The sequence below is a fragment of the Phalacrocorax carbo genome, chromosome 2 (assembly GCF_963921805.1).
Source record: "Phalacrocorax carbo chromosome 2, bPhaCar2.1, whole genome shotgun sequence".
Classification (NCBI taxonomy): Eukaryota; Metazoa; Chordata; class Aves; order Suliformes; family Phalacrocoracidae; genus Phalacrocorax; species Phalacrocorax carbo.
In genome coordinates this window covers 160,547,476-160,561,602 of record NC_087514.1, presented here as the reverse complement: position 1 = coordinate 160,561,602, position 14,127 = coordinate 160,547,476, and the positions used below count along the sequence as shown (strand labels likewise).

The following is a 14,127-nucleotide window of genomic DNA, read 5'->3' as shown; positions in this document are numbered from 1 at the left end:
CCACATTCCAGACAGTTACTCAAACTACACTTGTGGTGAGGAAAACATTGCAAGTTGGCCCACGCATCTTCCATCAGCCTGACCCATGCCTCTCTTCTCCCCTTCAATGACCCTGGACAAGTAATTCCAGGAACTATTTAAGACCATAAAGCCCAAAGCAAACACCTCCTTGAGTGACTGGAAAAGGCCTCAGTCTTCAGAGGGAGCTGCAAGGGAACTCCTTGCAAGCTTAGGGGCTGATGCTTGGCGGGACGAGCAGACGCACAGCAACTCTGAGGGGTGAGGGGGCTCGAAGTGTTCTCCAGCCCAGAATTCCCCCATAGTTTCATGACCACGGACCGCTGAACAAAAGCGAGGCGAGGCGAGGCGAGGCGAGGCGGGAGCGTCCCCATCCCCATCGCTCCCCCGCCAGAGCTCGCCATCTTCTCCGCCCGCCCTGGACCCGCCTGTCATGGCGGCCGCGCCCCAGCCTCACGTGACGGCGCTGGCCAGGGAGGGCGGAGCGGTCACGTGGCGCCACAGCCGGGCGCGAGCGGTGCGCGCCGCCGCCGCTGAGGGCACGGGGCGGGCGGAGGGGAGATGCCGCCGCCGCGGTGAGTGCGGCTGCGGCGCTGCGAGGGACGGGGCGGCCCCGGAGCGGAACCGGCGGCGGTGCGAGGAGCAGCCGCGGGGGTGAGGGGACGGGGCCGGCGGCGGTGTAAGGGGCAGCCCCAGGGGTGAGGGATGGGGCCGGCGGCGGTGTGAGGAACACCCCACGGTGTGAGGGACGGGGCTGGCGGCGGTGTGAGGGGCAGCCCCAGGGGTGAGGGACTGGGCTGGCGGGGTGAGGGGACGGCGCCGGCGGCGGTGTGAGGAGCACCCCGCGGGGTGAGGGACGGGGCCGGCGATGTGAGGAGCCGCCCCCGGCCGTTTTCCCGCCTGCCCTGAGGGACGCGGCGGAGCCTGTCCCGGGGACGGTGATCCCTGTTCCCTGCTGCCCCAGCCCGGGGCGGCCAGAGGCCGGGGTCAGACCCAGGGCTTCCCCATTTCTGGCTATAATGAAGGGTGTGAGCTTCCAGCGGGGAGGCTGCGCTTGGCTGGGGCGCCGGGGGAGGTGGCCGCATGGTGAGGGCTCTTCACTTAACCTGACCAGCAGCACTGCCTTGGGGAGAGGCCGTGGGGCCGGCGTGGGTTGTGCTACTCAGGGTAGAAGACAACGTAATGATTATTTTCTTTTTTAGTCTTTAAATGCACGTGGAGGAACAGCAGCCCGCCTGCAGGTAGATCGAAACTATGCAACTGTCAGCCCAAAACGCGAGGATCTGTGTGTGTTAGTTTTGCTGGCGCTGCTCCTTTCGTTGATTCGTTTGCAGGCCGAGGGCTGGCGTTGCTTTCTGGAGGGCTGTTTGACCCGGCGGTGTGTTAAAGCTGTCCTGGGAAATTTATTTTTAAACCCTTTCTCCTTTTTTGTTCCTATGGTTTTCAGTATATACTTTATAACATTGAGGCTCCCTGTTCCTCTTAGAAAATACATATTGTTCTATGTGGCTCGTCTCCAGCCCTTCTAGTCAGCTCCCATTGCCATGTGGTGGTCGTCTTTTTGTGTGTTAAAAGCTTATAAGGAAGGCTGCCACAGAAAATGCTGATAGCAAATTAACTGTCTCCAAGTCACCTGGAAGGCAAAAGAAAGGTTCTCTGGTCCCTTGTTTGCATGGAAACAGACAGAGCTGAGCAAGTAACCAAAAGCTCTGTGCTGCTGGTAGCAGGGGGCTTAGCAGGTCAGACTCTTCTCTGCTGTAGTGTGGCAGTAGAAGCAAATGTTGCATTCAGAAGCTGCCTTTCCCGGTAGCTGCTTTGCCTTCATTCACTTCTTCGTGGGTGTCAGCCTTAAAACTGATGTTGAGACTAATTAAAACAGTAATGCTGTCTAGTACAGCATTTCTGCCAAACTGTATCCTGACTTGTTTTCAGTGTCAGTTGCAGGGCAGCTGTAGTACACCCTACAGAACTTTATTGTACAGCTAGATATAAAGTACATCCCTACTCTTCCAAATAAAAAAAAGTAATTCATGACCTGGCTTTGTTGGTGCTCTGTAAATAATCTGTACTTTATCTGTTTGGTCTAATGTATTTGGAGTATTGCTTTTTGTTTGAAGGAGTGGTGAAATCTCTTAATGCCAGTACAGTAATTATGCAGGCGGGCAGGATCATCAGTACTCTGCCACTACACTTTTTTTTTTTTTCCTGGAAAATGTGTTTCAACATAAGATCAAATCTCTTCTGTCCTTAGAAAGTGTAACCTGTAAGTGGCATTAAATATTCTTGAATACTTTCTGATCTAGCATCTGCTTTTTCTTTTTTTTTTTCTTTCATATGAATCTCATCTTAATAGGAAACAGCTCACAGGCATCTCTGATTAGCTTAAGCTGATCCAAGTGCAGGCTGTGCCCAGGAAAGGATGGTACCAACCTCTCCCTGACAGTATGTTTCTGCCCTATGACCCTGTGAGGAACCTCTGTGAGTATGAAATAGTTCAGCTGGGATTCCTAGATCTCATTTTAGAACAGCATAAAGGTCCAGGTGGTTCCAGATAAGAGGCTTTTGATTAACAAGCAATTGGCCTCCCCCAGTATAACTGTCTCTGAAGAACTGCATGCCTCCTGCATAAGCTTTTCCTCATCTCTGGGTAAGATAAGCTCCTGCAGAGTTTCAGGAGCTCTTCTGCAGCAGGGAAGGAAAGAAATAACACTCCAGCTCTAATGAGCCTTCATCTCTCAGCCTCAGATGAGGAAGCCAGCAGGCTATGTGACATGTGTTCTGGTTTAAGAGATTCTGACTGCAGATTTCAGGGCCTGTTGCCTGTCTTCTGCTATGTAATCACTTTGTCTCAGAGGATGCAAATCGATACTCCATTATGCATAGGAGTAAAGTGGGAAGAGTTCCTGATAAGCTGCTGTGTAACAGTAGTTTATGAGAATGGGTGAATCTGTTAGTCATTTTCCTAGTGGTGTAAAATAGCAGTAGGTGTGAATCAAGGTTTTTAGGGGGAAGGAAGCCCTGAAACAGCATGGCAAGGGAAATAAATATGAATGATTAGTATTTTAAAATTTGTCTATACAAAACATGCTTGGTGATATTAAATGCTAGAGAAACAAGTTTCAATGGTAGTTATAGGGCATGTGTGTGGAGTGGGCAAACTGGGTCACATGGGTGAGATTAGAAGTATCTGAGCGGACAGTAAAAATGTGGATTTCAGATCTTTCAACAAGAAAGAATTAGGGCATTGTGGGGGTGAAAAGAACAGAGGGAGGATAGTTTTTACTTTAGTTACATTACCTTGGGAGGTACTGTAAAAAGGTTGTGGTCTGAGCAGCTGGCAGGCTGAGTTTGGCAGTGTGGCAGCTGTGTGCTGATTACTGAAGCAGAGAAGTAAGGGGAGACTTCCACCTGAAGGGAAACGGTAAAATTTTGGAAAAAAAAAAAATAATCATTCCTTTCTCTGACAGTTCAATTTATTGACTTCCTAAACAGTACTGTCTGTATCACTAGGCACTACTACAGTTACAGGTATCCCTAAAATCAAGTAAACTTATTTAATACCATTAATTTTGGGGAGGTGCTGCAATAAAACTGTTAATTGCTGTTGAAGAGCAAAAGTGTGCTCACATATTTCAAGTGCAGGAATTTTTTTTTCTTTCTCAAAAAATATTTCAGAGGTGAAGTCTTGCAATCCCTTTTAGAGTGTGGGAGGAGATAAACTATCTTCATTCTTATCTAAGGTTTCTTTTCAAAACATATGGTGGCTTATGGAGATGAATGCATCTGCTGTTGCAGCTACTGTGTTAATGTATGAAGTACAGTCAGTACAAAGGCATTGGCTGTTAAGCCAGCCTTTAGCAGCATGAGTAAATGCATTTGTTCAGCTCGTTTTGTGTAAGAGTTAATAGTATCTACCACATCCTTCAGCTGTGCTCTTGCATGTTTCTCATGTGAATCAGCATTGTTTAATAATTAGTGTAAATACTTTATTTGAAAACTGTAAAAACTAGAAATATACTGCAAGAAAAAGGGGGAGAATTAGTAAGCTGGTGATACAATTTCAATCAGAAGTTGACTTCAAGTATACTAAATTTCAGATATTTTGTTGTATGAACTTCTGAACTCCTTCACTGAGATGTGATAATATGTTAAGTCTGTAGGTTAAGCAACTGATGGTGTTACCAAAACACAGAGTATGGACTGAAGTGCCTGTAAGAGTGGTGTGCTGTTTCTCAGCCCTTTCCTGTGCAGCCTGGGGTTTTTGCAGCCAGATACTTTGCATGTTTGAAACTGGAATACAGTGCTTGGGGTGAATCAACTTTTCCACTGTTTACACTGGTTAGAAACCCCTAATGCAGGGAACCTCAGCACTTCCTACTGCTTGCATTATGCTTTGTAGTATGAGCAAGAAATAGGTGGGCAGCTAGGGAGGAGTCCAGACCCTGCTACCCGGTACTGCTCACGCATAGGTACTTCAATGTCTTTGCTGGCTCTAAATTCAGTTTGGGACAGGTGGCTGTTATGGTTTTCTCTCTCGTGGCAGTAGCGGCATTGCAAATTCTGTGTTCCTGAGGTGGAAGGTTTGCTGTGACTGAGAAGTTATACCTTATCTGTGCTGCAGTGACTGTTCACGTGCATGCTCTAACCCCTCTTGCCATGGAGCAAGCTACCTTGACAAAAATAATTTCTCTTGTTGCACAAGAGGGAAGGATTGTGTGAATTAATGTTGCAGACTGGCTGATGGGAGGTAACTGCTTACCTGCAATAAGTTCTTGTCATTCCTAAGACTTCAACTATGAGACACTGCACCATTTAAGAAGTTGAATTTTAAATTGACAGGTTAAACTGATAAACTTGCCAGAGGCATGCTGAAAAGAAGGTACCTCAGTAAATGATTGCTATGTGCCACTGATCTAAGCAAATAGTTAGGAGCATGTTCATAGAGGTCTTCTCTTCAGTTTAGCCAAGCAATACTTGGATGGTTTTATATAAATGGCACAGATCTTCTTGTGCAGACAAAGATTAAATTAGGTGCTTTAAACCTTGGAGGTGGACTTAAGGAAAACAGAGATCCTGTTCTAGAAGGCACAAAACTATTCTGTTTTGATATACAACCCCTTGTGAATCATTCTTCACAGATATTTTGACGATTTTTCTGATTCCTGAAGTATAACATCAATAATAAATGATGTCAGTGTCTTGTTGATGCATCTCATATTTGTTAGTGAATTTGCTTTCTAGAAACGCTTTCTTTAGTTTTCTGTTTCCTAGAATACCTTAATCTTGTCAGTTAACATGAATCTGTTATCGCAAATGCTGAGACCCGTTGCCTGTGAAGCAAGAGAAGACTAAGTTTTGGATTGCATGCTAACCTTCTGTGCTAGCAGCATGTTAGAAAGTGTAGCTCCTACTGAAGTGGGAAAATATATTTTATTTGCTCTTCATTCTATTGCAACATCCTTGATTTCAACATCAAAATCCTGAGTATGTTTGCCTATTAGAAACATTGGCAATAAAAAAGTAGAAGAAAAGTGACCAACAGGGATGGAAAAGGAGTGGTCCACGACGCTTTCCTCAAAGGAATTTCTTTGGATAAGGAGAGAATTGAGTCTGTAAGATCATGTAGAAGGGGAATGAAAGACAAAGAAAACTACTTTTGGGCATAACTTGCAGAAGTTTGGTCTCCCTACAGACAGTATAAAATCTCTTGATGCTAGTGATTTATCATTCTAATCCAACAGTTAATGTCCACAGAAACTTTTTTTCCCAGAAGTATGATAATAGAAGGTCTGTTTGCTTACATGTTTGGAAAACTCCATACCCTGTTGTCAGAGGCAATATTTGGCAAGATAAGCTTATATTAAATTGATACTTAGGTTAGATGTGTGAAAGTGTTTTTATTGCCTCCATCTGTAGGTGTTGTTGTACCAGTAATAGTACCTCTTTGTTAGTATTACTGTGTTGTGTTGAGGAAGGGAAGAAGGGAGAATATTTCCTATACAAGAGTTTGCTAGCATAATGTAGAAATAGGCTTGCTGGGGCAGCAGAAGCAATGAGTTATTGCTGCTCTAACCCAGAGCTCTGCTTGATATTTGTATCCTGTCCAGTTATTGTGGCCTCAGAACCTTTTCTGTATTTGCCTTAATGCATCATTCAGTTTTCATAAGTCGGAGCTGAGACGGCTGCTGAGGATCTCATCAAAATCTGTAGCAGAGCAAATAGTTCCACCAGAATGTCCCACAGGTCAGTCTGATAACTCCACAGGTGTCCTGGTTCAGTTTGGGAGTTGAAGTGAGGACATGTAGGTGTGTATCCTTAGGATTCCTCTCTTATACTAATTAGTGAGAAAATGAGAGAAGTAGAGAGAAACCTGTGCACAGAAGTAACTTTACACTTCTGTTGAGAGAATATATCTAAACCCAAGAAGATTGCAGGAGTTTTTGGTCTTTCTGAGGAAGAGTTCCTCACTGGGAAATATGAAAGTCCCATGGCTCTCCTGTTCCAAATGGTATGGGCACTGTGGACTCTGTGCTAAGGCTTGGAGTGAAAAACTCCAAATGACCTTTGTTTCTAGACATGAGAAATGCCAATGGACATTGAATTCAATTCAATGCCTGCTTTTAGTATTTCTTTCAGTTCTGCTTCTTTTAACAATGGACATCTACCCAGGAACACTCAGTTAGGACATGATGTATTGAGGAAATATATAAGACAGTGCAATCTCTTAGAAGCTTGGAGAACGTACAGGAGTTAAGAACTCCAAGAAGTTAATTTCCTAACAGAGGCAGTTTGGGGATTTAAACTGTAACTTGTTTAAACCTTGCTCACACCCTGCAAAAAAAAAAAAAAAGATAATTGAAGTAGCCTTGTACTATTTGTGGGGAGTAAGCGTAGAAGTCTATGAATTCTATAATCTGATGCTGTAGGATAAGATGCAACCTACCCATTCTCATTGCCAGTATTACAGAGTTTCCAGTTCTATAGTACTGGTAGTAACTTAATTGCAGCAGTTTTGCATTTCATACAAGTTCAGGTAGTCTTCTGAAGTTTCTGGTGTGAGTTTGCAAATGTGTTTAGTGGATTTTTTTGTATACAGCTCTTGATTTCAGTACCAAGTTCTGTGCAAGTGGATGGTGGGTGTCTGCTTGAAAATAACTGCAGACCAGGATTTGCAGAAAGACTTGTGCTAAATGTTGTGTCCATGGTCAGTAGTCACTGGTTTAAAATTGAGACTGGTTAACCCTAGTTTTCACTGTCCCTCTTTAAAGTACTTCAGCGAGGTCTGTTTTGTTGTCAAATTTGCTGCCACCTTTTTTGGTAGGTACAAATGAAGTCTGTTTTTTTTATTTTGTTTTTCTTTTTAGAATTAGAAAATGTTTTTGCTTTGCTTTTAAAGGAATAAAGCCCAAAGCACTTCTGATGAAAAATTTTTAAGATTAACAGAAAGCATACCTAGAATGTTTCAGTCAAAATGTGGAAATTTTATAAAATTAATAGTGATTTGGAAAATGAGGAATAAAGGAATTTTTAGAATTGAAATTTGTATACAAACTTAATGATAATTTTCTCTAGCATTACTATGGTCTGATCCATTGATATTATGATGAAGGAGGCCTTAGAAATACACTGATTGATTATGCTTCTGTACTGAGTGGCAGTAAAATGACCAGTCCTGTTTATGCTTCCAAAGGCATGAATCCATATGGCTCATGCATCAGCTGGGGGGGGGAGGGGGGAAAGAGAAAAAGACCAACCCTAAACAAATAGAAAAATAGATCAGTGCTCTTGGGGCAGTGTATGCAGTCAAATGAGAAATAGCCTTGCAGCATTCATGTCCTAAGACTCATCCAAATTAGGCTGTTGTCTTAGAGAAGCTTGTGTTTGTTACCCTGTTCCCAGTTCGTACTTGCAAGCAGTACTCAGCAACGAAGTGTTAAGTTTCAGGCTCAGCATTTTATTGTTCACTGAGAATGAAGACACCAACTGGATTTGACTGCTACTGCAGTAACTGTGTTTTCACTGTGTAACCTTGCACTGCTTCTTTAGTGCCGACTATTCTGGAAGAAGGTGAGCGTTCTTCTGCTCAGCTGTTTATGTAGAAGTGTGTTTTATGTTATTTTGCATGTATCTGTATTTTTACTGTTATTTTGGTAAGCTTTGCAGTCATAAAATGCAAGGAACAGCTAAGTAGATTTTCAACGTTTAGAAAAGGTATTAAGCAGCTTGCTTGTCTGTAGTTGACCTTGTAAGCTCCTTTATATTTTGCATTTGTATATAGTGCTGCAAGGTTGTTAAACTAATATTTAGATACATGGATCTGTAATGTGAGAGGAATGATTTGAAAAAGAAGTTGTGAGTGTGGGTTTTTTAATCTTGCTGTTTTCTAAGCTGTATGTGAAGACGGAAGGGCTGCATTACAAAATGCATGCATCTTTGGAGGCAGTACCTGAACATTCTGGCTTCTTTGAGGGCTGGTTTTGATAACGAAAAGAAAATCTTACCATTTCAATTGGAAGAAAGTATTTATTAGCAATGAAAAGGAAGAAGGTATTTTTAGGACTCCATGCATGGCATGACATGTATTTATATGCCAGATGGCTTAAAGTAACATCCAGCCAAGCAGCCCTATGGTGCACTGTTTGTTAGGGGGACAGGTAAGAAAATTCTGTGCATATAATTTTGCTTTGGGAAACAAGTTTGGTGTGGTTTTGCTTTTTATTTTGGGCGGGGGGGGGGGGGGGTATGAGGGCACTGAGCAGCATGAAACTGTCTACTGTATAGCACTTATTATTGAGTACTAGGATTTAGGTAAGCCCATGATTTTAATCCAAGTGTACTTGCTTTCTCTAATCAGACTGGACTATTATGTTACTGTTCTTGATGCAGTGTTGTACCACTGGTTGTAACTAAAACGGGTGTTCTTTTCTGTTGCTTGTTAACATGAGATCCCGACTCTTATGAAACTTTTTCTTTCCAAAACTTTTAACTGCTTTTCGCATTAAAATTGTGTCCTTAAATGAGAGCCTTTGTGAAATACTCTCACTTCTTGGAGAGGAGGATTATGTGGGGAGAAAAGTATCTTTCATCCGTAAGGGAAAAAAGAAATCCAGTATGTTGTTGTTGATAAAGAAGTGAAGTGAAAAATATTAGTGCAGAAGATACTTTAAAATTTCTTTAAGGGACCATTTGAAATGGAGGTGGGTAAAGAAGGAATGTAACATTTTTATTATAGAAATGCTAAAGTGTTTGCATTCACTCTGTTATGGCAGCCTGCTAAGTAAAGCATTTTTATCGGAGTTGAGTTCCAAAAAGCTTGATAAGCATAGTTATGTTCCTAGAGGAGGTGTTTCAATATATAGTCCACAGATATAAAAATAATTGTATGCAATATTTAGACAGCTCTGGTTAAAGTCCAAAAACTGAAATATAAATGAGTATGTGAGTCATTTGACAGTAGTAAAACAGTGAGGGGTGAGAACCTAAAGACATCAGATGACTTTTTAAATTTTTCCTGAAACACTTTCAGACTTAAGATACTCATAGTTTTGTAGGTCTTCAGCAATTCATCCAACTAGTCTGTCTACGTGCCTTTCTTTATCAATAAAGTACAATTAATGTTATTGGTATTTTAAGATCATTTATCTATAAAGTGTGAAAATTTGTATTCATTCCAGCAGGATTTATTTTAGGTGGTATGACATGGGTTTGTATAGCTGTGCTGAAATGACTAAACTGTTGGCTCTTGAAGCTTTTTAAAGTTGCATTTAGAAGTGACTTACAGAGGCTAATTAAAAATAGATCTTAGTGTGTCACCTCATTAAAATGAATGGGAACAGCAATCTTATGCAAGAGAACAGCCTGTGATCCATGGTATGTTTCTGTGAATGAGGGTTGCTGTGACTGGACTTATATTAGTCTTTTTTTAACTCTTTCAGTCTCCCACCTTGCACCTCACTAAATAGCCTGGTTCTGTTTTCTTGATAACATCCCCATAGGTAGTGGCAGGTTGCTGTTAGGTCATCCCCCCACCTCCAAAGCACTCTCTTCTGCAGGCTGAAGAAGCCCTGCATCCTCAGCTTGTCCTCACAGGGCAAGTGTTCGAGTTTGTGACTATCTTGGTGGCCTTCCACTGAACTCACTCCAGTTTATGGATGTCTGTCTTGCACTGGCAAATCCAAACTGGGTACAGTACTCTGCCTGTGGCCTTAGAGTGCTGTGTGGGGTGGTGTAATTGCATCCCTCAGTCAGCTGGCTGTGCTCCTGTTGATAACCCCATATGCTGGCAGCTGTCTTGCTATGAAGGCATGCTGCTGATTTGTGTTTAGCCAGACCTCCCAGGTCCTTTTCTGCAGAGCTGTTCTCCAGGCTGCGTCAGTGGCCAGGGAGTTTGTCTCTCTCAGGTGCAGGACTTGAATATTTGTCCTTGCTCACTGTCATGAGATAGGCTCCTGTAGGCCCAACCTGTTTTTACAGGCATAGTTACCTGCCTATATTGTGTCAAAAATGGCCACTTAGTTCATAAAGTACAAGGATCCATTCCTTCTGTAAGGTCAAAAATTAATGGTGGTTTTTAATTAAAAACAAACTGGCAGGTAAATCCAATTTAGCGTTAAAACTATTCGGTAGGAGGGTTTTTTAACAAGGAGTTAAATGGGGTTGGCACTTAGATTCTGGAGCACATGAAATACTAAGCTTTTATTTGGAAATATCTCTGGCTTTTGTTCTGAATGTGTGTTCAATGGATGTTGCTCCTACTGATGTGTGTTGGAGTCTGAAACAAAAGCTGCCTAAGGTGTCCTTGTTTTGTCTTGCTGGTCTATTAACTGACTCTCCCTTAAGGCTGGTTGCAATGTAAGGGATGCCTGGAAAAAAATAATTCTCAAGGTTAAGTGCAGAAGCTACTGGGAATGGCATCTCTGTGTGATGAGCGTGCTGTTGGGGTACCACTTCTTCTTAATCTGGCCTCTTCATTGTACTGTTAATGCTGTTGTTTGCTAGTGATTCAACAAGAAAATAGGAAAGCCTGATCATGCTGATGTTTGTTTTGGAAGAGGAGCAGTGGTAACCATAACATCTTGGAGGCCAAGAAATAAAGAGTTAAGGCTATTAAAAGAGCAAAATTGCATTTGTAAGTAGTGTTACTTTATCTTCTTGGATTCCCCCCCACAAAAGTAAACAACAAAAATCAAAAGCTTCAGTAGAAGGTCATGCAGCAAATTATCCTAATACTCTGTAGAAGGATAAAATTTGTTTAATGATTTTTTTTTTTACTAGAATGCTCTTTAAAAATGATTATACACATCTGTTCCTTCCCTTAATATAGATCCAAAATACACAGAAAGTCTTGCAGGAAAGCTGGGCAGTATGAGTTGTATCTCTGTCTTAATTTTCTTTTTTTTAGAAGAAAAGCTGTTCTTGGAAAAACTACTGCAGACTTTAAGGTTTTCTTAAATAATTCTTACTCCTATTTCAAAAACCTTGAGGTTAATCTGATCCTCTGTTTGACCTTTGACAAACATGAGTTTTGGCACTGTCATGAAATATCTAGTCATACGGTATGTTTACTAAACTGTTGAGGTTAATCCAAGCAGATGTCAGTGTTTAAGCAGTGGCTGGTCATAGAGCCTGTAGCTACTTTTGCACTTAAAGCCAAAATATTATGAAATGTGGTTGGCATTTTTTTTTCATTAAACATACTGAAGGCTAATGCATTGGGCCAGTGTTAGTTAGAGCTGCACAGGTTACTAATTACAAACTCTGCCAGGCTGTCTGGGAGAACAAAGTTCTATCGTTGTTGGGCCAATTAAGTGAATATAAATGTTACTGGATTTGATGTGTGAAATTAATGTCGTGCTGGTGTTGTAAGGCTGTGACAAGGAAAGCAGTTTTGCACAGTAATGACTGAAGCTTGAGTATGGCAGGTAGGTTCCTGGAGTTTTGGGTTTTTTTTCAGCTTTGTAATTGATTGACTTTTGGAGACTTTTACTAAGTTACTTATATTTAACTTTTATAGCTTTATTAAAAAAAATAATCAATGATTTACCACTTGTGCAAGGAACTGAGACTTCTTTACTGGAATTCATGGAAATTAGAGAGGAATATTTTACTCTTGGTAAAATACTTTCTGGTGGTTGGGTCTGCAAACTCAGTTCCAAGACTTTGCCAAAGACTGAAAACCGTCAGGGAATAAATACATGGCAATCAAAACAGCAGCAAGAGACAAAGGCAGAATATTTGGTTAGAAATCCTCAGAATACTGTGCTTTTCACTGTTGATCTCTTCTGAGCTGATGTGGGCAGCTTCTAAGATAAATTCTTCCTTTCTTGGCCGCCCCAGTTGCCTCCAAAATGGATTGTAATTTCCTCACGTAGGAGATGCTGCCACCTTGAATGATTTCTGTTTGTCATGTTGAAGTATCTCTGGATTCCCAAGTATACTAATGCAAATAGCCATAAACCCCATGTATCGCTAGGATGTTGATGTGAATGAATGCTTGTAAAAGACTTTAAGGTGCTATAATTTATTATTTGCTGTGAAAGCTCCTGTCCTTCCGAGGGAGAGGAAATGTCTTCTGTTCATTCTGGATGTTCTTCACTACATGCAATTTTGGGAAAGAAAATTGAGGTATTTTGGAAACTTACTTTTGGCAACTGTGGTGCTTTTCAGAAATGAAGGGGAGAAACACATTAGACCCTTCAGGCGTAGTCTAAATTCCTCAGAGATTTTACTGGTAACTATTATAAAAGAGTTCTTGATATGTTTAAATAATAGATTTCTTTTGTATGGCAATTAGTATTTTTGTTTGCATTTGAATAAATGAATTTTAACTGTAGTGTACAAAGAGCGATTTAGTGCTGACTGGGCTCAGTATTACTGTATTTATTGCATCGGTGAAAATTATTCTTATGAGCCTATTGACATTATTATCTGGATAATTCAGTCCTGCTTTTTTGATTTAAGTTGTTTCTATCTACCTCTTCAAACCTGCTAGCTCTGCTTGTATTAGCAGAGCTTTAGGGCTGTTGAGTTAAAAATATATATAATCTGTTTTTCTCATGCAGCGTGTATCAGGGCTGAGAAAGATACTAACACTTTGGATTTGAAAGGCATATCCTTTGCATCTCCTGTGTTCAGGAACAGCTTGTCTCCGTTACAAAAAAAAAAAAAGTGAGGAGAAAAAGAATGGTTTGGCTTTGCTTAAGTTTCAAAATCCTGCCTGCCTGGAGAAATCAGCTGGGAGGACATGGCTGTTTAAGACAACCTTCAGGGTATTGAGACCATGCACAGGCAGTCAGAGACAGCTATTGGGTAAATTGGCAAAGTGTGTTTCCTAGAAGACTTCACAGAACTGGAGAGCCAAGGAGTCTGGACAGGGTGAGGCTTTTATTTGCTGTATCTAGATGGCTTGCAGAAGTCGGTCATGGCTGGGGAGATGGATGACATGAGAATTAAGGGCCAAGTGGCTGCCTCTGAATGGAGTGTTTCATGCTGGGTCCTTGTGACCAGCTGAAGTATTCTCTCCTCCCTCCCTCTGGTGTGTATCAAAGTGGTTATTTTCTTGTTGCATGTTGAAATGAGTGAAAGGATACTTGTTTCTTGTTATATTGAGGAGAGGTGGAGATGTATTGATATGATTGTAATTTGTACGCATAAAAGTATAGGGCTGGAAATGTTCTCTGGGTTCCTCAGGGCAAGTCCCAAGCAGGACTGGCATTACTAAGGACTTGAAAACAGACTGGGGCCTCTTCACTAAAACACATCTGTAAGAAGTCATGGTCGACCTAAAACTAGACTGTGCAGCTCTGACGCAGATTGTGATTTCTGTGGCTGCTTAAATGGTAGAAGTAGTTGAAATCCACAGGACAGTGGTTGTGTAAATGCATATGTGTTGGTGGATAAAGTAAATTAATAAGCCTCAATGTGCTTTTCTTAGGATTTAAATTTTTTCCATCCTGCCTTCAAAAGTGGTGTGGTTTAACTCCAGGCAGCAACTAAACACTACACGGCTTCTTGCTCACTCCCCCCTGGTGCAATGAGGGAGAGAGTTGGAAAAGCGAGAGAACTCATGGGTTGAGATAAAGACAGTTTAAAAGGCAAAGCAAAAGCCAC

At 41.7% G+C, this 14,127-nt stretch overlaps 1 protein-coding gene across 6 annotated transcripts in view; it reads left to right on the top strand.

Annotated features, from left to right (window-relative positions):
• Positions 1 to 523: 523 nt before the first annotated feature.
• Positions 524 to 14,127, top strand: part of GALNT11 (polypeptide N-acetylgalactosaminyltransferase 11) — a 54,214-nt gene continuing 40,610 nt past the window's right edge. The window contains exon 1 of one of the 6 annotated variants that reach the window (XM_064445075.1): positions 524 to 593. The gene's annotated coding sequence lies outside the window, so the exon portion shown is untranslated. Of the gene's footprint in view, positions 717 to 2,371; positions 2,497 to 7,977; positions 8,086 to 14,127 lie in introns of those variants that run through there. The other 5 variants (XM_064445070.1, XM_064445074.1, XM_064445071.1 and 2 more) reach the window with 5 other exon arrangements.